This window comes from Oncorhynchus nerka, linkage group LG26 (genome assembly GCF_034236695.1).
Source record: "Oncorhynchus nerka isolate Pitt River linkage group LG26, Oner_Uvic_2.0, whole genome shotgun sequence".
Classification (NCBI taxonomy): Eukaryota; Metazoa; Chordata; class Actinopteri; order Salmoniformes; family Salmonidae; genus Oncorhynchus; species Oncorhynchus nerka.
The window spans coordinates 50,146,715-50,168,015 of record NC_088421.1 but is presented as its reverse complement, the minus strand read 5'-3'; positions in this window follow the sequence as shown (position 1 = coordinate 50,168,015).

The window sequence follows — 21,301 nt, the reverse complement described above, 5'->3', positions numbered from 1 at the left end:
GAGTCAGTCTACTGAATAGAATGTTCAGTGAGAGTCAGTCTACTGAATAGATTATTTCAGTGGTAGTCAGTCTACTGATTAGATCGTTTCAGTTGGAGTCAGTCTCCTGAATAGTCTACTGAATAGATCGTTTCAGTGAGAGTCAGTCTACTGAATAGAATGTTCAGTGAGAGTCAGTCTACTGAATATATTGTTTCAGTTGGAGTCAGTCTCCTGAATAGTCTACTGAATAGATCGTTTCAGTGAGAGTCAGTCTACTGAATAGATCGTTTCAGTTGGAGTCAGTCTCCTGAATAGTCTACTGAATAGATCGTTTCAGTGAGAGTCAGTCTACTGAATAGAATGTTCAGTGAGAGTCAGTCTACTGAATAGATTGTTTCAGTGGTAGTCAGTCTACTGAATAGATCGTGTCAGTGAGAATCAGTCTCCTGAATAGTCTACTGAATAGATCGTTTCAGTTGGAGTCAGTCTCCTGAATAGTCTACTGAATAGATCGTTTCAGTGAGAGTCAGTCTACTGAATAGATCGTTTCAGTTGGAGTCAGTCTCCTGAATAGTCTACTGAATAGATTGTTTCAGTGAGAGTCAGTCTACTGAATAGTCTACTGAATAGATCGTGTCAGTGAGAGTCAGTCTCCTGAATAGTCTACTGAATAGATCGTTTCAGTTGGAGTCAGTCTACTGAATAGTCTACTGAATAGATCGTTTCAGTGAGAGTCAGTCTCCTGAATAGTCTACTGAATAGATCGTTTCAGTTGGAGTCAGTCTACTGAATAGTCTACTGAATAGATCGTTTCAGTTGGAGTCAGTCTACTGAATAGTCTACTGAATAGATCGTTTCAGTGAGTCAGTCTCCTGAATAGTCTACTGAATAGATCGTTTCAGTTGGAGTCAGTCTACTGAATAGTCTACTGAATAGATCGTTTTCAGTGAGAGTCAGTCTACAGAATAGATCGTTTCAGTGGTAGTCAGCCTACTGAATAGTCTACTGAACAGATCGTTTTCAGTGAGAGTCAGTCTACTGAATAGATCGTTTCAGTGGTAGTCAGGCTACTGAATAGATCGTTTCAGTGAGAGTCAGTCTCCTGAATAGTCTACTGAATAGATCGTTTCAGTTGAGTCAGTCTACTGAATAGTCTACTGAATAGATCGTTTCAGTTGGAGTCAGTCTACTGAATTAATGTTCAGTGAGTCAGTCTACTGAATATATCATTTCAGTGAGAGTCAGTCTACTGAATATATCGTTTCAGTGAGAGTCAGTTGATGAAACGTAAATCCCACAAATCAAATTATTATATCAGACAATCTACCCCTCTCCATCCTATCAGATAATATACCCCTCTCCATCCTAACAGGTAATCTACCCCTCTCCATCCTAACAGGTAATCTACCCCTCTCCATCCTATCAGATAATCTACCCCTCTCCATCCTAACAGGTAATCTACCCCTCTCCATCCTAACAGGTAATCTACCCCTCTCCATCCTAACAGGTAATCTACCCCTCTCCATCCTAACAGGCAATCTACCCCTCTCCATCCTAACAGGTAATCTACCCCTCTCCATCCTATCAGGTAATCTACCCCTCTCCATCCTAACAGGTAATCTACCCCTCTCCATCCTATCAGGTAATCTACCCCTCTCCATCCTATCAGGTAATCTACCCCTCTCTATCTGAGCAGAAGGAAGGAAATGCTCTCTTGCTAAGAGTAGAGTGGAATGACTTCACACAAACACACACACACACTGGGTGGGCTTTGATCGACATCGGGACACAGGAGGAAGTGATGGAGTGTGTGTGTGTGTGTGTGTGTGTGTGTGTGTGTGTGTGTGTGTGTGTGTGTGTGTGTGTGTGTGTGTCTGGGCCTGGTTCCAGAATGGTGAAGGTGGGACAGCCTCCATCTTCATCTGTCTCCTCAGTCTGCCCGCCAGGCACAGAGGGGTGGCGCTTGACAGACACACACTGGCTATTAATCACTGCACACACACACACATGCTCACCAGATGCATGCATTTACACACACACACACACACACACACACACTGTCACTCACTGACACACACACTCACAACACGCGCTCACGCACTCACACACACACGCGTGGCATGATTTAACCATATCAATCGATAAAGGCCTTTGATTGGTTGAAATTGCGAGACCTCTTTTTGTTGTGCTGCGGTGATGGGTCTGTTTTATGAGAATACGTATAGTGACGATGAGAATGTTTGATACAGAAATAGGGCTTGTAATGTATTTTATACGAATACTGTTAAAAACAAAGTGCTTTGTAACACTCAAAAAAATCTAGTGACCAACTGAGCTGCCACCAACTTGAAGAAAAAAAACTTTATATTTGCTGGAATACTGAAACACGTCACAGTGTGTAACTCCTTGACTGGAACTGTGAGACTCAACTGGGAAAAACACACAACTTGGTGTTTCAAAAAAAGAATAATCCTGTCGAGTGCAGAATTACATCACTTCTTCTGGAGAATTTTAAATGTTTAACATTGATTTATGTTTCTGATCATTTGAACCCGTTTTTTTTGTTCAGGTGAACGCAGTGCTCAACCATAGCAGCAACTTGTTTAACTACAAGCGTTACATGTTGGGAACGGGTCGTCTCGGGTCGTCTCGTCGTTGTTAAACATCATACTGCCTGACGGGTTGTGATATCCATTCATCATGATCCTGTCACGGTTTGGATCTGGTGAAGGAGAAGAGGACCAAGGTTTTCATCTGGTGAAGGAGAAGAGGACCAAGGTTTTCATCTGGTGAAGGAGAAGAGGACCAAGGTTTTCATCTGGTGAAGGAGAAGAGGACCAAGGTTTTCATCTGGTGAAGGAGAAGAGGACCAAGGTTTTCATCTGGTGAAGGAGAAAGAGGACCAAGGTTTTCATCTGGTGAAGGAGAAAAGGACCAAGGTTTTCATCTGGTGAAGGAGAAGAGGACCAAGGTTTTCATCTGGTGAAGGAGAAGAGGACCAAGGTTTTCTTCGGTGAAGGAGAAGAGGACCAAGGTTTTCATCTGGTGAAGGAGAAAGAGGACCAAGGTTTTCATCTGGTGAAGGAGAAGAGGACCAAGGTTTTCTTCTGGTGAAGGAGAAGAGGACCAAGGTTTTCTTCTGGTGAAGGAGAAGAGGACCAAGGTTTTCATCTGGTGAAGGAGAAGAGGACCAAGGTTTTCATCTGGTGAAGGAGAAGAGGACCAAGGTTTTCATCTGGTGAAGGAGAAGAGGACCAAGGTTTTCATCTGGTGAAGGAGAAGAGGACCAAGGTTTTCATCTGGTGAAGGAGAAGAGGACCAAGGTTTTCATCTGGTGAAGGAGAAGAGGACCAAGGTTTTCATCTGGTGAAGGAGAAGAGGACCAAGGTTTTCATCTGGTGAAGGAGAAGAGGACCAAGGTTTTTTTCATCTGGTGAAGGAGAAGAGGACCAAGGTTTTCATCTGGTGAAGGAGAAGAGGACCAGGTTTTCTTCGGTGAAGGAGAAGAGGACCAAGGTTTTCATCTGGTGAAGGAGAAGAGGACCAAGGTTTTCATCGGTGAAGGAGAAGAGGACCAAGGTTTTCATCTGGTGAAGGAGAAAGGAGAAAGAGAGGACCAAGGTTTTCTTCTGGTGAAGGAGAAGAGGACCAAGGTTTTCTTCGGTGAAGGAGAAGAGGACCAAGGTTTTCATCTGGTGAAGGAGAAGAGGACCAAGGTTTTCATCTGGTGAAGGAGAAGAGGACCAAGGTTTTCATCTGGTGAAGGAGAAGAGGACCAAGGTTTTCATCTGGTGAAGGAGAAGAGGACCAAGGTTTTCATCTGGTGAAGGAGAAGAGGACCAAGGTTTTCATCTGGTGAAGGAGAAGAGGACCAAGGTTTTCATCTGGTGAAGGAGAAGAGGACCAAGGTTTTCATCTGGTGAAGGAGAAGAGGACCAAGGTTTTCATCCGGTGAAGGAGAAGAGGACCAAGGTTTTCATCTGGTGAAGGAGAAGAGGACCAAGGTTTTCATCCGGTGAAAGGAGAAGAGGACCAAGGTTTTCATCTGGTGAAGGAGAAGAGGACCAAGGTTTTCATCCGGTGAAGGAGAAGAGGACCAAGGTTTTCTTCGGTGAAGGAGAAGAGGACCAAGGTTTTCTTCCGGTGAAGGAGAAGAGGACCAAGGTTTTCATCTGGTGAAGGAGAAGAGGACCAAGGTTTTCATCTGGTGAAGGAGAAGAGGACCAAGGTTTTCTTCTGGTGAAGGAGAAGAGGACCAAGGTTTTCTTCGGTGAAGGAGAAGAGGACCAAGGTTTTCATCTGGTGAAGGAGAAGAGGACCAAGGTTTTCTTCTGGTGAAGGAGAAGAGGACCAAGGTTTTCATCTGGTGAAGGAGAAGAGGACCAAGGTTTTCATCTGGTGAAGGAGAAGAGGACCAAGGTTTTCATCTGGTGAAGGAGAAGAGGACCAAGGTTTTCATCGTGGTGAAGGTTCAGAAGAGAAATAAACTAAACATTGAAGTGACAAAAATAAATAAAGAGAGAAGAGGAAAACAAAAACAGTTCTGTAAGGAATACTTACAAAACAGAAAACAACCAAAATGTGAAGGAGAAAACAGGCTGCCAAGGTTTTCTTCAATGAAGAGAAGAGGACCGACAGCTGCCTCTGATTGAGAACCACACCAGGCCAAACACATAAGGTTTTCATCATAGAAGAAGAGGACCAACACCCCAACTCACGCCCTGACCATACTAACACAAAGACATAATAAAGGAAGAAGAGGACCATTAACTGTGATTTCAGCGTAGGTGAAGGAGTCAGCGGACCAACTGGTTTTCTTCGTAGACCTAAACTGTGGTAAAGTGAAGTCAGAGGACCTAAACTGTGTTTTCAGCCGGTAAACTATGATGTCAGGACCTAAACTGGTTGTCAGCGTAGGTGAAGTGAGTCAGAGGACCAAGGTTTTCTTCAGCGTGAAGGAAACTGTGACCAACTGTTTTCAGAAGTAGACCTAAACTGTGATGTCAGCGGACCTAAACTGTTTTCTTCCGGTGAAGGAGAAGAGGACCTAAAGGTTTTCTTCAGGTGAAGGAAAGAGACCAAGGTTTTCTAAACTGTGAAGGAGCGAGGAAACTGTGATTCAGCGTAGAAACTGGAGTCAGAGGACCAAGGTTTTCAGCGGTGAGGAGAAGAGGACCAAGGTTTTCATCTGGTGAAGGAGAAGAGGACCTAAACTGTGATGTCAGCGTAGACCTAAGGTGATGTCAGCGTAGACCTAAACTGTGATGTCATCTGGTGAAGGAGAAGAGGACCTAAACTGTGTTGTCATCTAGTAAAGGAGAAGCGGACCAAGGTGCAAGTCAAACTGTGGTTCATTTTAAACTGTGATGTCAGCGTAACCTAAACTGTGATGTCAGCGTAAAAATAAACTGTGATGTCAGCGTAAGACAAAAACTGTGATGTCAGCGAATAAACTGTGATGTCACAAAACTGTGAAAACAGACCAAACTGTGATGTCAAAACAGGCGTAGACCTAAACTGTGATTCAGCTCAATCAAAACTGTGATGTCAGCGTAGACCTAAACTGTGATGTCAGAGAGACCTAAACTGTGATGTCAGCATAGACCTTAACTGTGATGTAAACACTAAACTGTGAACAAAGAACGTAGACCTAAACTGTGATGTCAGCTGACCTAAACACAAAGTCACATAGAATAAACTGTGAGGAACTGATGTCAGCTGTAGACCTAAACTGTGATGTCAGCGTGACATTAACTGTGATGTCAACGTGAGACCTAAACTGTGATGTCAGCGTAGACCTAAACTGTGATGTCAGCGTAGACCTAAACTGTGATGTCAGCGTAGACCTAAACTGTGATGTCAGCGTAGACCTAAACTGTGATGTCAGCGTAGACCTAAACTGTGATGTCAGCATAGACCTCAAACTGTGATGTCAGCTAAACTGTGATGTCAGCGTAGACCTAAACTGTGATGTCAGCAGACCTAAACTGTGAGTCAGCGTAGACCTAAACTGTGATGTCAGCGTAGACCTAAACTGTGATGTCAGCGTAGACCTAAACTGTGATGTCAGCGTAGACCTAAACTCAGCGTGACTGTGATGTCAGCGTAGACCTAAACTGTGATGTCAGCGTAGACCTAAACTGTGATGTCAGCGTAGACCTGTGATGTCAAACTGTGATGTCAGCGTAGACCTAAACTGTGATGTCAGCGTAAACTGTGATGTCCTAAACTGTGATGTCAGCGTAGACCTAAACTGTGATGTCAGCGTAGACCTAAACTGTGATGTCAGCGTAGACCTAAACTGTGATGTCAGCGTAGACCTAAACTGTGATGTCAGCGTAGACCTAAACTGTGATGTCAGCGTAGACCTAAACTGTGATGTCAGCGTAGACCTAAACTGTGATGTCAGCGTAGACCTAAACTGTGATGTCAGCGTAGACCTAAACTGTGATGTCAGCGTAGACCTAAACTGTGATGTCAGCGTAGACCAAACTGTGATGTCAGCGTAGACCTAAACTGTGATGTCAGCGTAGACCTAAACTGTGATGTCAGCGTAGACCTAAACTGTGATGTCAGCGTAGACCTAAACTGTGATGTCAGCGTAGACCTAAACTGTGATGTCAGCGTAGACCTAAACTGTGATGTCAGCGTAGAGCCTAAACTGTGATGTCAGCGTAGACCTAAACTGTGATGTCAGCGTAGACCTAAACTGTGATGTCAGCGTAGACCTAAACTGTGATGTCAGCGTAGACCTAAGCTGTGACCTAAACTGTGATGTCAGCGTAGACCTAAACTGTGATGTCAGCGTAGACCTAAACTGTGATGTCAGCGTAGACCTAAACTGTGATGTCAGCGTAGAACAAACTGTGATGTCAGCGTAGACCTAAACTGTGATGTCAGCGTAGACCTAAACTGTGATGTCAGCGTAGACCTAAACTGTGATGTCAGCGTAGACCTAAACTGTGATGTCAGCGTAGACCTAAACTGTGATGTCAGCGTAGACCTAAACTGTGATGTCAGCGTAGACCTAAACTGTGATGTCAGCGTAGACCTAAACTGTGATGTCAGCGTAGACCTAAACTGTGATGTCAGCGTAGACCTAAACTGTGATGTCAGCGTAGACCTAAACTGTGATGTCAGCGTAGACCTAAACTGTGATGTCAGCGTAGACCTAAACTGTGATGTCAGCGTAGACCTAAACTGTGATGTCAGCGTAGACCTAAACTGTGATGTCAGCGTAGACCTAAACTGTGATGTCAGCGTAGACCTAAACTGTGATGTCACTGTGATGTCAGCGTAGACCTAAACTGTGATGTCAGCGTAGACCTAAACTGTGATGTCAGCGTAGACCTAAACTGTGATGTCAGCGTAAACTGTGACCTAAACTGTGATGTCAGCGTAGACCTAAACTGTGATGTCAGCGTAGACCTAAACTGTGATGTGCCCTTAAACTGTGATGTCAGCGTAGACCTAAACTGTGATGTCAGCGTAGACCTAAACTGTGATGTCAGCGTAGACCTAAACTGTGATGTCAGCGTAGACCTAAACTGTGATGTCAGCGTAGACCTAAACTGTGATGTCAGCGTAGACCTAAACTGTGATGTCAGCGTAGACCTAAACTGTGATGTCAGCGTAGACCTAAACTGTGATGTCAGCGTAGACCTAAACTGTGATGTCAGCGTAGACCTAAACTGTGATGTCAGCGTAGACCTAAACTGTGATGTCAGCGTAGACCTAAACTGTGATGTCAGCGTAGACCTAAACTGTGATGTCAGCGTAGACCTAAACTGTGATGTCAGCGTAGACCTAAACTGTGAACTTAAACTGTGATGTCAGCGTAGACCTAAACTGTGATGTCAGCGTAGACCTAAACTGTGATGTCAGCGTAGACCTAAACTGTGATGTCAGCGTAGACCTAAACTGTGATGTCAGCGTAGACCTAAACTGTGATGTCAGCGTAGACCTAAACTGTGATGTCAGCGTAGACCTAAACTGTGATGTCAGCGTAGACCTAAACTGTGATGTCAGCGTAGACCTAAACTGTGATGTCAGCGTAAAGATGTCAGCGTAAACTGTGATGTCAGCGTAGACCTAAACTGTGATGTCAGCGTAGACCTAAACTGTGATGTCAGCGTAGACCTAAACTGTGATGTCAGCGTAGACCTAAACTGTGATGTCAGCGTAGACCTAAACTGTGATGTCAGCGTAGACCTAAACTGTGATGTCAGCGTAGACCTAAACTGTGATGTCAGCGTAGACCTAAACTGTGATGTCAGCGTAGACCTAAACTGTGATGTCAGCAGACCTAAACTGTGATGTCAGCGAGACCTAAACTGTGATGTCAGCGTAGACCTAAACTGTGATGTCAGCGTAAACTGTGATGTCAGCGTAGAGACTAAACTGTGACTGTCATGCGTAGACCTAAACTGTGATGTCAGCGTAGACCTAAACTGTGATGTCAGCGTAGACCTAAACTGTGATGTCAGCGTAGACCTAAACTGTGATGTCAGCGTAGACCTAAACTGTGATGTCAGCGTAGACCTAAACTGTGATGTCAGCGTAGACCTAAACTGTGATGTCAGCGTAGACCTAAACTGTGATGTCAGCGTAGACCTAAACTGTGATGTCAGCGTGTCAGCGTAGACCTAAACTGTGACCTAAACTGTGATGTCAGCGTAGACCTAAACTGTGATGTCAGCGTAGACCTAAACTGTGATGTCAGCGTAGACCTAAACTGTGATGTCAGCGTAGACCTAAACTGTGATGTCAGCGTAGACCTAAACTGTGATGTCAGCGTAGACCTAAACTGTGATGTCAGCGTAGACCTAAACTGTGATGTCAGCGTAGACCTAAACTGTGATGTCAGCGTAGACCTAAACTGTGATGTCAGCGTAGACCTAAACTGTGATGTCAGCGTAGACCTAAACTGTGATGTCAGCGTAGACCTAAACTGTGATGTCAGCGTAGACCTAAACTGTGATGTCAGCGTAGACCTAAACTGTGATGTCAGCGTAGACCTAAACTGTGATGTCAGCGTAGAGACCTAAACTGTGATGTCAGCGTAGACCTAAACTGTGATGTCAGCGTAGACCTAAACTGTGATGTCTAAACTGTGATGTCAGCGAGACCTAAACTGTGATGTCAGCGTAGACCTAAACTGTGATGTCAGCGTAGACCTAAACTGTGATGTCAGCGTAGACCTAAACTGTGATGTCAGCGTAGACCTAAACTGTGATGTCAGCGTAGACCTAAACTGTGATGTCAGCGTAGACCTAAACTGTGATGTCAGCGTAGACCTAAACTGTGATGTCAGCGTAGACGCCAGCAAAGACATAATAAAGGAACTCAGGTCAGAACAGATCTGTTACAGCTCATGATACAACAAAGCTGCTTTAATGCACATATACGTTGCTTTCTTCAAAACAGCCATATAACATTTACCCACAATCCTCTAAAAAAGAGAACCATGTGAGAACCATGTGACAAGACAAGAAGTGTTTAGGAGAAGCTAGCCCAGAAGCTAGCCCAGAAGCTAATCACAAGCTAGTTCAGAAGCTAGTTAGCTTCTTTACTGGCAAATCAAATCGTTAGTATTCAGCTAACCACGGTTTGTGGTCATCAGCTATCCTTTAGCTCGAAAATCTATCGCCAGTTTTGTACGGCGCAGCGCGGCTCGGAACGGAACATACCGGACCAATTTTTCTCTCCATGTCCCTGGATTTCAACTGGATTTCAACTGCTCTCTGGACATTCATACCCGGATCTCACAGCTAGCTAGCTGCTATCCGTGTGGCTCGGCTTTCATCGATTCCGGAGAAAACATCAATTACTCCGGAGCTAGCCAGCTCCGTCAATCACTCCTGAGTTCCATCAATCACTCCTGGGCTGCAGTCACCTATCCGGACCCGTTTTACTGCCTACGCGGAGCCCCACCCGGCCTTCACAACTGGACTGCCGACGTTATCTACCCGAAGGAGATCCGGCTGGCTCCTCCGTCGCGACGTTACCTGAACGCCCATCTGCGGCCTGCTAACCGTTAGCTGTCTTACCGGCTGCTCTCAGAATAGACAATCGGACAATTTATTTATTTTTATTATTAACATGTTTCTTCTTGGGCCTCTATAACTATATCTATTGTTTTTATTTTTGTTGTTGTTGTGTGATTTGGATTAATCCCCTCTACCACACGGAACCCCACTAATCTACTGACGCAACGCAAGAGGTGGCTAACAACAGACCTCCATCCTATGCTAGCTTGCTACCGATGGCCTGGCTAGCTGTCTATATCGCCGTGACCCCCAACCAATCCTCTCCACTCACTGGACCCTTTTGATCACTCGACTAAGGATGCCTCTCCTTAATGTCAATATGTCTTGTCCATTGCTGTTCTGGTTAGTGTTTATTGGCTTATTTCACTGTAGAGCCTCTAGTCCTGCTCACTATACCTTATCCAATTTATTAGTTCCACCACCCACACATGCAATGACATCTCCTGGTTTCAATGATGTTTCTAGAGACAATATCTCTCTCTTCATCACTCAATACCTAGGTTTACCTCCACTGTATTCACATCCTACCATACATTTGTCTGTACATTATACCTTGATGCTATTTTATCGCCCCCAGAAACCTCCTTTTACTCTCTGTTCCAGACGTTCTAGGCGACCAATTCTTATTGCTTTTAGCCGCACCCTTATTCTTCTCCTCCTATGTTCCTCTGGCGATGTAGAGGTGAATCCAGGCCCTGCAGTGCCTAGCTCCACTCCTATTCCCCAGGCCCTCTCTTTTGATGACTTCTGTAACCGTAATAGCCTTGGTTTCATGCATGTTAACATTAGAAGCCTCCTCCCTAAGTTTGTTCTATTCACTGCTTTAGCACACTCTGCCAACCCGGATGTTCTAGCTGTGTCTGAATCCTGGCTTAGGAAGACCACCAAAAATTCAGAAATTTTAATTCCAAACTACAAAATTTTCAGACAAGATAGAACTGCCAAAGGGGCGGTGTTGCAATCTACTGCAAAGATAGCCTGCAGAGTTCTGTCCTACTATCCAGGTCTGTACCCAAACAATTTGAACTTCTACTTTTAAAAATCCACCTCTCTAAAAACAAGTCTCTCACCGTTGCCGCCTGCTATAGACCACCCTCTGCCCCCAGCTGTGCTCTGGACACCATATGTGAACTGATTGCCCCCCATCTATCTTCAGAGCTCGTGCTGCTAGGCGACCTAAACTGGAACATGCTTAACACCCCAGCCATCCTACAATCTAAACTTGATGCCCTCAATCTCACACAAATTATCAATGAACCTACCAGGTACCCCCCCAAAGCCTTAAACACGGGCACCCTCATAGATATCATCCTAACCAACTTCCCCTCTAAATACACCTCTGCTGTCTTTAACCAAGATCTCAGCGATCACTGCCTCATTGCCTGCATCCGTAATGGGTCAGCGGTCAAACGACCTCCACTCATCACTGTAAAACGCTCCCTGAAACACTTCAGCGAGCAGGCCTTTCTAATCGACCTGGCCGGGGGTATCCTGGAAGGATATTGATCTCATCCCGTCAGTAGAGGATGCCTGGATATTTTTTTAAATGCCTTCCTAACCATCTTAAATAAACATGCCCCATTCAAGAAATTTAGAACCAGGAACAGATATAGCCCTTGGTTCTCCCCAGACCTGACTGCCCTTAACCAACACAAAAACATCCTATGGCGTTCTGCATTAGCATCGAACAGCCCCGTGATATGCAGCTGTTCAGGGAAGCTAGAAACCGTTATACACAGGCAGTTAGAAAAGCCAAGGCTAGCTTTTTCAAGCAGAAATTTGCTTCCTGCAACACTAACTCAAAAAAGTTCTGGGACACTGTAAAGTCCATGGAGAATAAGAACACCTCCTCCCAGCTGCCCACTGCACTGAAGATAGGAAACACTGTCACCACTGATAAATCCACCATAATTGAGAATTTCAATAAGCATTTTTCTACGGCTGGCCATGCTTTCCACCTGGCTACTCCTACCCCGGTCAACAGCACTGCACCCCCAACAGCAACTCGCCCAAGCCTTCCCCATTTCTCCTTCTCCCAAATCGATTCAGCTGATGTTCTGAAAGAGCTGAAAAATCTGGACCCCTACAAATCAGCCGGGCTAGACAATCTGGACCCTTTCTTTCTAAAATTATCTGCCGAAATTGTTGCCACCCCTATTACTAGCCTGTTCAACCTCTCTTTCGTGTCGTCTGAGATTCCCAAAGATTGGAAAGCAGCTGCGGTCATCCCCCTCTTCAAAGGGGGGGACACCCCTGGGGGGGGGTGCGTCACCTGGGTGGGTTGATTCACTGTTGTGGTCGGCCTGTCTGGGTTGGCGCTCCCCCTTGGGTTGAGCTGTGGCGGAGATCTTTGTGGGCTATACTCGGCCTTGTCTCAGGATGGTAAGTTGGTGGTTGAAGATATCCCTCTAGTGGTGTGGGGGCTGTGCTTTGGCAAAGTGGGTGGGGTTATATCCTTCCTGTTTGGCCCTGTCCGGGGGTGTCCTCGGATGGGGCCACAGTGTCTCCTGACCCCTCCTGTCTCAGCCTCCAGTATTTATGCTGCATTAGTTTATGTGTCGGGGGGCTAGGGTCAGTTTGTTATATCTGGAGTACTTCTCCTGTCCTATTCGGTGTCCTGTGTGAATCTAAGTGTGCGTTCTCTAATTCTCTCCTTCTCTCTTTCTTTTTCTCTCTCTCGGAGGACCTGAGCCCTAGGACCATGCCCCAGGACTACCTGACATGATGACTCCTTGCTGTCCCCAGTCCACCTGGCCATGCTGCTGCTCCAGTTTCAACTGGCCTGGGCCCTAGGACCATGTCCCAGGACTACCTGACATGATGACTCCTTGCTGTCCCCAGTCCACCTGGCCATGCTGCTGCTCCAGTTTCAACTGTTCTGCCTTACTATTATTCAACCATGCTGGTCATTTATGAACATTTGAACATCTTGGCCACGTTCTGTTATAATCTCCACCCGGCACAGCCAGAAGAGGACTGGCCACCCCACATATGCTCTCTCTAATTCTCTCTTTCTTTCTCTCTCTCGGAGGACCTGAGCCCTAGGACCGTGCCCCAGGACTACCTGACATGATGACTCCTTGCTGTCCCCAGTCCACCTGACTGTGCTGCTGCTCCAGTTTCAACTGTTCTGCCTTATTATTATTCGACCATGCTGGTCATTTATGAACATTTGAACATCTTGGTCATGTTCTGTTATAATCTCTACCCGGCACAGCCAGAAGAGGACTGGCCACCCCACATAGCCTGGTTCCTCTCTAGGTTTCTTCCTAGGTTTTGGCCTTTCTAGGGAGTTTTTCCTAGCCACCGTGCTTTTACACCTGCATTGTTTGCTGTTTGGGGTTTTAGGCTGGGTTTCTGTACAGCACTTTGAGATATCAGCTGATGTACGAAGGGCTATATAAATAAATTTGATTTGATTTGATTTGATTTGACACTCTTGACCCAAACTGCTACAGACCTATATCTATCCTACCATGCCTTTCTAAGGTCTTTGAAAGCCAAGTCAACAAACAGATTACCGACCATTTCGAATCTCACCATACCTTCTCTGCTATGCAATCTGGTTTCAGAGCTGGTCATGGGTGCACCTCAGCCACGCTCAAGGTCCTAAACGACATCTTAACCGCCATCGATAAGAAACATTACTGTGCAGCCGTATTCATTGATCTGGCCAAGGCTTTCGACTCTGTCAATCACCACATCCTCATCGGCAGACTTGACAGCATTGGTTTCTCAAATGATTGCCTCGCCTGGTTCACCAACTACTTCTCTGATAGAGTTCAGTGTGTCAAATCGGAGGGTCTGCTGTCCGGACCTCTGGCAGTCTCTATGGGGGTGCCACAGGGTTCAATTCTTGGACCGACTCTCTTCTCTGTATACATCAATGAGGTCGCTCTTGCTGCTGGTGAGTCTCTGATCCACCTCTACGCAGACGACACCATTCTGTATACTTCCGGCCCTTCTTTGGACACTGTGTTAACAACCCTCCAGGCAAGCTTCAATGCCATACAACTCTTCCGTGGCCTCCAATTGCTCTTAAATACAAGTAAAACTAAATGCATGCTCTTCAACCGATCGCTACCTGCACCTACCCGCCTGACCAACATCACTACTCTGGACGGCTCTGACTTAGAATACGTGGACAACTACAAATACTTAGGTGTCTGGTTAGACTGTAAACTCTCCTTCCAGACCCATATCAAACATCTCCAATCCAAAGTTAAATCTAGAATTTGGCTTCCTATTTCGCAACAAAGCATCCTTCACTCATGCTGCCAAACATACCCTTGTAAAACTGACCATCCTACCAATCCTCGACTTTGGCGATGTCATTTACAAAATAGCCTCCAATACCCTACTCAACAAATTGGATGCAGTCTATCACAGTGCAATCCGTTTTGTCACCAAAGCCCCATATACTACCCACCATTGCGACCTGTACGCTCTCGTTGGCTGGCCTCGCTTCATACTCGTCGCCAAACCCACTGGCTCCATGTCATCTACAAGACCCTGCTAGGTAAAGTCCCCCCTTATCTCAGCTCGCTGGTCACCATAGCATCTCCCACCTGTAGCACACGCTCCAGCAGGTATATCTCTCTAGTCACCCCAAAAACCAATTCTTTCTTTGGCCGCCTCTCCTTCCAGTTCTCTGCTGCCAATGACTGGAACGAACTTCAAAAATCTCTGAAACTGGAAACACTTATCTCCCTCACTAGCTTTAAGCACCAACTGTCAGAGCATCTTACAGATTACTGCACCTGTACATAGCCCACCTATAATTTAGCCCAAACAACTACCTCTTTCCCAACTGTATTTAATTAATTTATTTATTTTGCTCCTTTGCACCCCATTATTTTTATTTCTACTTTGCACATTCTTCCATTGCAAAACTACCATTCCAGTGTTTTATTGTGCTATATTGTATTTACTTTGCCACCATGGCCTTTTTTGCCTTTAACTCCCTTCTCACCTCATTTGCTCACATTGTATATAGACTTGTTTATACTGTATTATTGACTGTATGTTTGTTTTACTCCATGTATAACTCTGTGTCGTTGTATCTGTCGAACTGCTTTGCTTTATCTTGGCCAGGTCGCAATTGTAAATGAGAACTTGTTCTCAACTTGCCTACCTGGTTAAATAAAGGTGAAATAAATAAAAAAGATGACAACCAGACTTCCAATGAGTTCAATCACACGATTTTCTCTATTTTGGTTTTACAATCAAACATTTTAAGTTGGATTTATTCTTTATTGTTTTGGTAAAATGAAATTAACAGATTTTTTAAAATGACCCTCTGGAGTTTACATGTTTTACATCCATCTTACTGCACCAGAAGTTTGAGGTTCAATACCGTTCAGTCCTCCTGTCCCACCTTCACTCCTCTGTCTCCTCCTGTTTCTAATCTGTGTAAATTCAGCATTTAAAAAGTCCACAACAATATTCCCCATAGTCCTTTATCATCAATCAATACTTCAACTATAGGGCTTTATCATCAATCAATACTTCAACTATAGGCCTTTATCATCAATCAATACTTCAACTATTGTCCTTTATCATCAATCAATACTTCAACTATAGGCTTTATCATCAATCAATACTTCAACTATAGTCCTTTATCATCAATCAATACTTCAACTATAGTCCTTTATCATCAATCAATACTTCAACTATAGTCCTTTATCATCAATCAATACTTCAACTATAGTCCTTTATCATCAATCAATACTTCAACTATAGTCCTTTATCATCAATCAATACTTCAACTATAGGCCTTTATCATCAATCAATACTTCAACTATAGGCCTTTATCATCAATCAATACTTCAACTATAGCTTTATCATCAATCAATACTTCCTTTATCATCAATCAATACTTCAACTATAGCCTTTATCATCAATCAATACTTCAACTATAGGCCTTTATCATCAATCAATACTTCAACTATAGTCCTTTATCATCAATCAATACTTCAACTATAGTCCTTTATCATCAATCAATACTTCAACTATAGTCCTTTATCATCAATCAATACTTCAACTATAGTCCTTTATCATCAATCAATACTTCAACTATAGGCCTTTATCATCAATCAATACTTCAACTATAGGCCTTTATCATCAATCAATACTTCAACTATAGGCCTTTATCATCAATCAATACTTCAACTATAGGCCTTTATCATCAATCAATACTTCAACTATAGTCCTTTATCATCAATCAATACTTCAACTATAGTCCTTTATCATCAATCAATACTTCAACTATAGTCCTTTATCATCAATCAATACTTCAACTATAGGCCTTTATCATCAATCAATACTTCAACTATAGTCCTTTATCATCAATCAATACTTAAACTATAGTCCTTTATCATCAATCAATACTTCAACTATAGTCCTTTATCATCAATCAATACTTAAACTATAGGCCTTTATCATCAATCAATACTTCAACTATAGTCCTTTATCATCAATCAATACTTCAACTATAGTCCTTTATCATCAATCAATACTTCAACTATAGTCCTTTATCATCAATCAATACTTCAACTATAGCCTTTATCATCAATCAATACTTAAACTATAGGCCTTTATCATCAATCAATACTTAAACTATAGTCCTTTATCATCAATCAATACTTCAACTATAGTCCTTTATCATCAATCAATACTTAAACTATAGGGCCTTTATCATCAATCAATACTTCAACTATAGGCCTTTATCATCAATCAATACTTCAACTATAGTCCTTTATCATCAATCAATACTTCAACTATAGTCCTTTATCATCAATCAATACTTCAACCATAGGGCCTTTATCATCAATCAATACTTCAACTATAGGCCTTTATCATCAATCAATACTTCAACTATAGTCCTTTATCATCAATCAATACTTAAACTATAGGGCCTTTATCATCAATCAATACTTAAACTATAGGGCCTTTATCATCAATCAATACTTAAACTATAGGGCCTTTATCATAAATCAATACTTCAACTATAGTCCTTTATCATCAATCAATACTTCAACTATAGTCCTTTATCATCAATCAATACTTCAACCATAGGGCCTTTATCATCAATCAATACTTCAACTATAGGCCTTTATCATCAATCAATACTTTTAAGCTATAGGCCTTTTACTGCTAAATCAGGATCACACAGAGTGTTTCTTGGTAGTCTTAAACAAATCTACTTTCAAACAAAACTATATCACCCACATGCTTTAACTATATCACCCACAAACTATATCACCCACATGGGCTTCAACTATATCACCCACATGGGCTTCAACTATATCACCCACATGGGCTTCAACTATATCACCCACATGGGCTTCAACTATATCACCCACATGGGCTTCAACTATATCACCCACATGGGCTTTAACTATATCACCCACATGGGCTTCAACTATATCACCCACAAACTATATCACCCACATGGGCTTCAACTATATCACCCACCCATGGGCTTCAACTATATCACCCACAACTATATCACCCACATGGGCTTCAACTATATCACCCACATGGGCTTCAACTATATCACCCACATGGGCTTTAACTATATCACCCACATGGGCTTCAACTATATCACCCACATGGGCTTCAACTATATCACCCACATGGGCTTAAACTATATCACCCACATGGGCTTCAACTATATCACCCACATGGGCTTAAACTATATCACCCACATGGGCTTTAACTATATCACCCACATGGGCTTCAACTATATCACCCACATGGGCTTCAACTATATCACCCACATGGGCTTCAACTATATCACCCACATGGGCTTCAACTATATCACCCACATGGGCTTCAACTATATCACCCACATGGGCTTCAACTATATCACCCACATGGGCTTCAACTATATCACCCACATGGGCTTCAACTATATCACCCACATATCATCCCACATGGGCTTCAACTATATCACCCACATGGGCTTCAACTATATCACCCACATGGGCTTCAACTATATCACCCACATGGGCTTCAACTATATCACCCACATGGGTTTATTAAACTATATCACCCACATGGGCTTTAACAAAAGAAGACAACGGTACAGATACAGAGTTGAAATGTATTCCATGTAGAGTTTGCATCCCAATATTACACTTGATAAACATCACAGAAGACCGAACTACATTTACAACAAAACCGTTTGATATAGAAACACTGGATTTCCGGTGTGTTTAATTAATTAACCTCTTGAAGCTAGGGGGCACTATTTTTATGTTTGGAACAATAACGTTCCCAAAGTAAACGGCCTATTTCTCAGGACCAGATGCTAGAATATGTATATAATTGACAGATTATGATAGAAAACACTTTAATGTTTCCAAAATATTGTCTGTGAGTATAACATAACTGATATTGCAGGGGAAACCCTGAGGAAAATCAAACCAGGAAGTGGCTTCTATTTTGAAAACTCCATGTTCCATAGCCTGCCTTTGCTCCATTTAAAGGGATATCAACCAGATTCCTTTTCCTATGGCTTCGTCAAGGTGTCAACAGTCTTTAGACATAGTTTCAGGCTTTTATTTTGAAAAATGAGCGAGAAAGATAACATTGCGTCATTGTATGGCTGGGTGCCAGCAGCGTTTTGCTCGGCGTAACAGAGTTTGGGCAGCCATTGCCTTTCCCTCTCCTACTGAGAAAGACAGCTGCGGTTGATATATTATCGATTATATATTTTAAAAACAACCTGAGGATTGATTATAAAAAACATTTGACATGTTTCTGTGGACATTACGGAAACTATTTGGAATTTGTCTGCGTTGTCGTGACCGCTCTTTCCTGTGGATTTCTGAACATAAACGCGCCAAACAAATGGAGGTATTTTGGATATAAAAATAATCTTTATGGAACAAAAGGAACATTTGTTGTGTAACTGGGAGTCTTGTGAGTGAAAACATCTGAAGATCATCGAAGGTAAATTATTAATTTGATTGCTTTTCTGATTGTCGTGACCATGCTACTTGATGCTAGGTGTTCATAATGTTTTGTAGAGCGATCGATAAACTTACACAAACGCTTGGATTGCTTTCGTTGTAAAGCATATTTTCAAAACCTGAGGTGGATTAACAAAAGACTAAACTGTGTTTTGCTATATTGCACTTGTGATTTCATGAATATAAATCTTTTTTTTTTTGTAATATTATTTGAAGGTGGCACTCTGCTATTCAGCGGTTGCTGATGACAATTATCCCGCTTAAGGAAGTTAGAAGAAAACAACATTTGTAGTAATTATGAAATATATGAATAACATTCCACCTGTGAGGCCACTAGAGGGCGATAATGCTGCAGGACTACAACAGTTTCAGGCCACTAGAGGGCGATAATGCTGCAGGACTACAACAGTTTCAGGCCACTAGAGGGCGATAATGCTGCAGGACTACAACAGTTTCGGGCCACTAGAGGGAGATAATGCTACAGGACTACAACAGTTTCAGGCCACTAGAGGGTGATAATGCTGCAGGACTACAACAGGCCACTAGAGGGCGATAATGCTGCAGGACTACAACAGTCCACTAGAGGGAGATAATGCTGCAGGACTACAACAGTTTCAGGCCACTAGAGGGTGATAATGCTGCAGGACTACAACAGGCCACTAGAGGGCGATAATGCTGCAGGACTACAACAGTTTCAGGCCACTAGAGGGCGATAATGCTGCAGGACTACAACAGTTTCAGGCCACTAGAGGGTGATAATGCTGCAGGACTACAACAGTTTCAGGCCACTAGAGGGCGATAATGCTGCATGACTACAACAGTTTCAGGCCACTAGAGGGCGATAATGCTGCATGACTACAACAGTTTCAGGCCACTAGAGGGCGATAATGCTGCAGGACTACAACAGGCCACTAGAGGGCGATAATGCTGCATGACTACAACAGTTTCAGGCCACTAGAGGGTGATAATGCTGCAGGACTACAACAGTTTCAGGCCACTAGAGGGAGATAATGCTGCAGGACTACAACAGTTTCAGGCCACTCAGGGTGATAACAGGACTACAACAGTTTCCCACTAGAGGGCGATAATGCTGCAGGACTACAACAGTTTCAGGTTCAGAACACTTACATTGGTTTCCATTCAAACATCCTCCAGACACCAGATCTCAGGTTAGAACACGTCTTGGTTTCCATTCAAACATCCCCAGACACCAGATCTCAGGTTAGATACACACGATCATGGTTCCATTCAAACATCTCCAGACACCAGATCTCAGGTTAGAACACGCCACACATTCAAACATGCCCCAGACACCAGTTCAGAAACACGTCTTGGTTTCCCATTCAAACATCCTCCAGACACCAGATCTCAGGTTAGACACACGTCTTGGGTTTCCATTCAAACATCCCCCAGACACCAGATCTCAGGTTAGACACACGTCTTGGATTCCATTCAAACATCCTCCAGACACCAGATCTCAGGTTAGACACACGTCTTGGTTCCATTCAAACATCCTCCAGACACCAGATCTCAGGTTAGACACACGTCTTGGTTTCATTAAACATCCTCCAGACACCAGATGTCAGGTTAGACACACGTCTTGTCATGGTTTCATCAAACATCCTCCAGACACCAGATCTCAGGTTAGACACACGTCTTGGATTTCCATTCAAACATCCTCCAGACACCAGATCTCAGTTTGTCTCTGAGCACTGAGCAGAGAGACTGGTGTGTTAAACAAACTGAAACCACTATTTCTACTCTCAGTTTGTCTCTGAGCACTGAGCAGAGAGACTGGTGTGTTAAACAAACTGAAACCACTATTTCTACTCTCAGTTTGTCTCTGAGCACTGAGCAGAGAGACTGGTGTGTTAAACAAACTGAAACCACTATTTCTACTCTCAGTTTGTCTCCGAGCACTGAGCAGAGAGACTGGTGTGTTAAACAAACTGAAACCACTATTTCTACTCTCAGTTTGTCTCTGAGCACTGAGCAGAGAGACTGATGTGTTAAACAAACTGAAACCACTATTTCTACTCTCAGTTTGTCTCCGAGCACTGAGCAGAGAGACTGGTGTGTTAAACAAACTGAAACCACTATTTCTACTCTCAGTTTGTCTCCGAGCACTGAGCAGAGAGACTGGTGTGTTAAACAAACTGAAACCACTATTTCTACTCTCAGTTTGTCTCCGAGCACTGAGCAGAGAAACAGGTGTGTTAAACAAACTGAAACCACTAATTTAACTAATGAACTTTTTCTCAGGGCGCATGAGCAAAACTGTAGTTATGATAA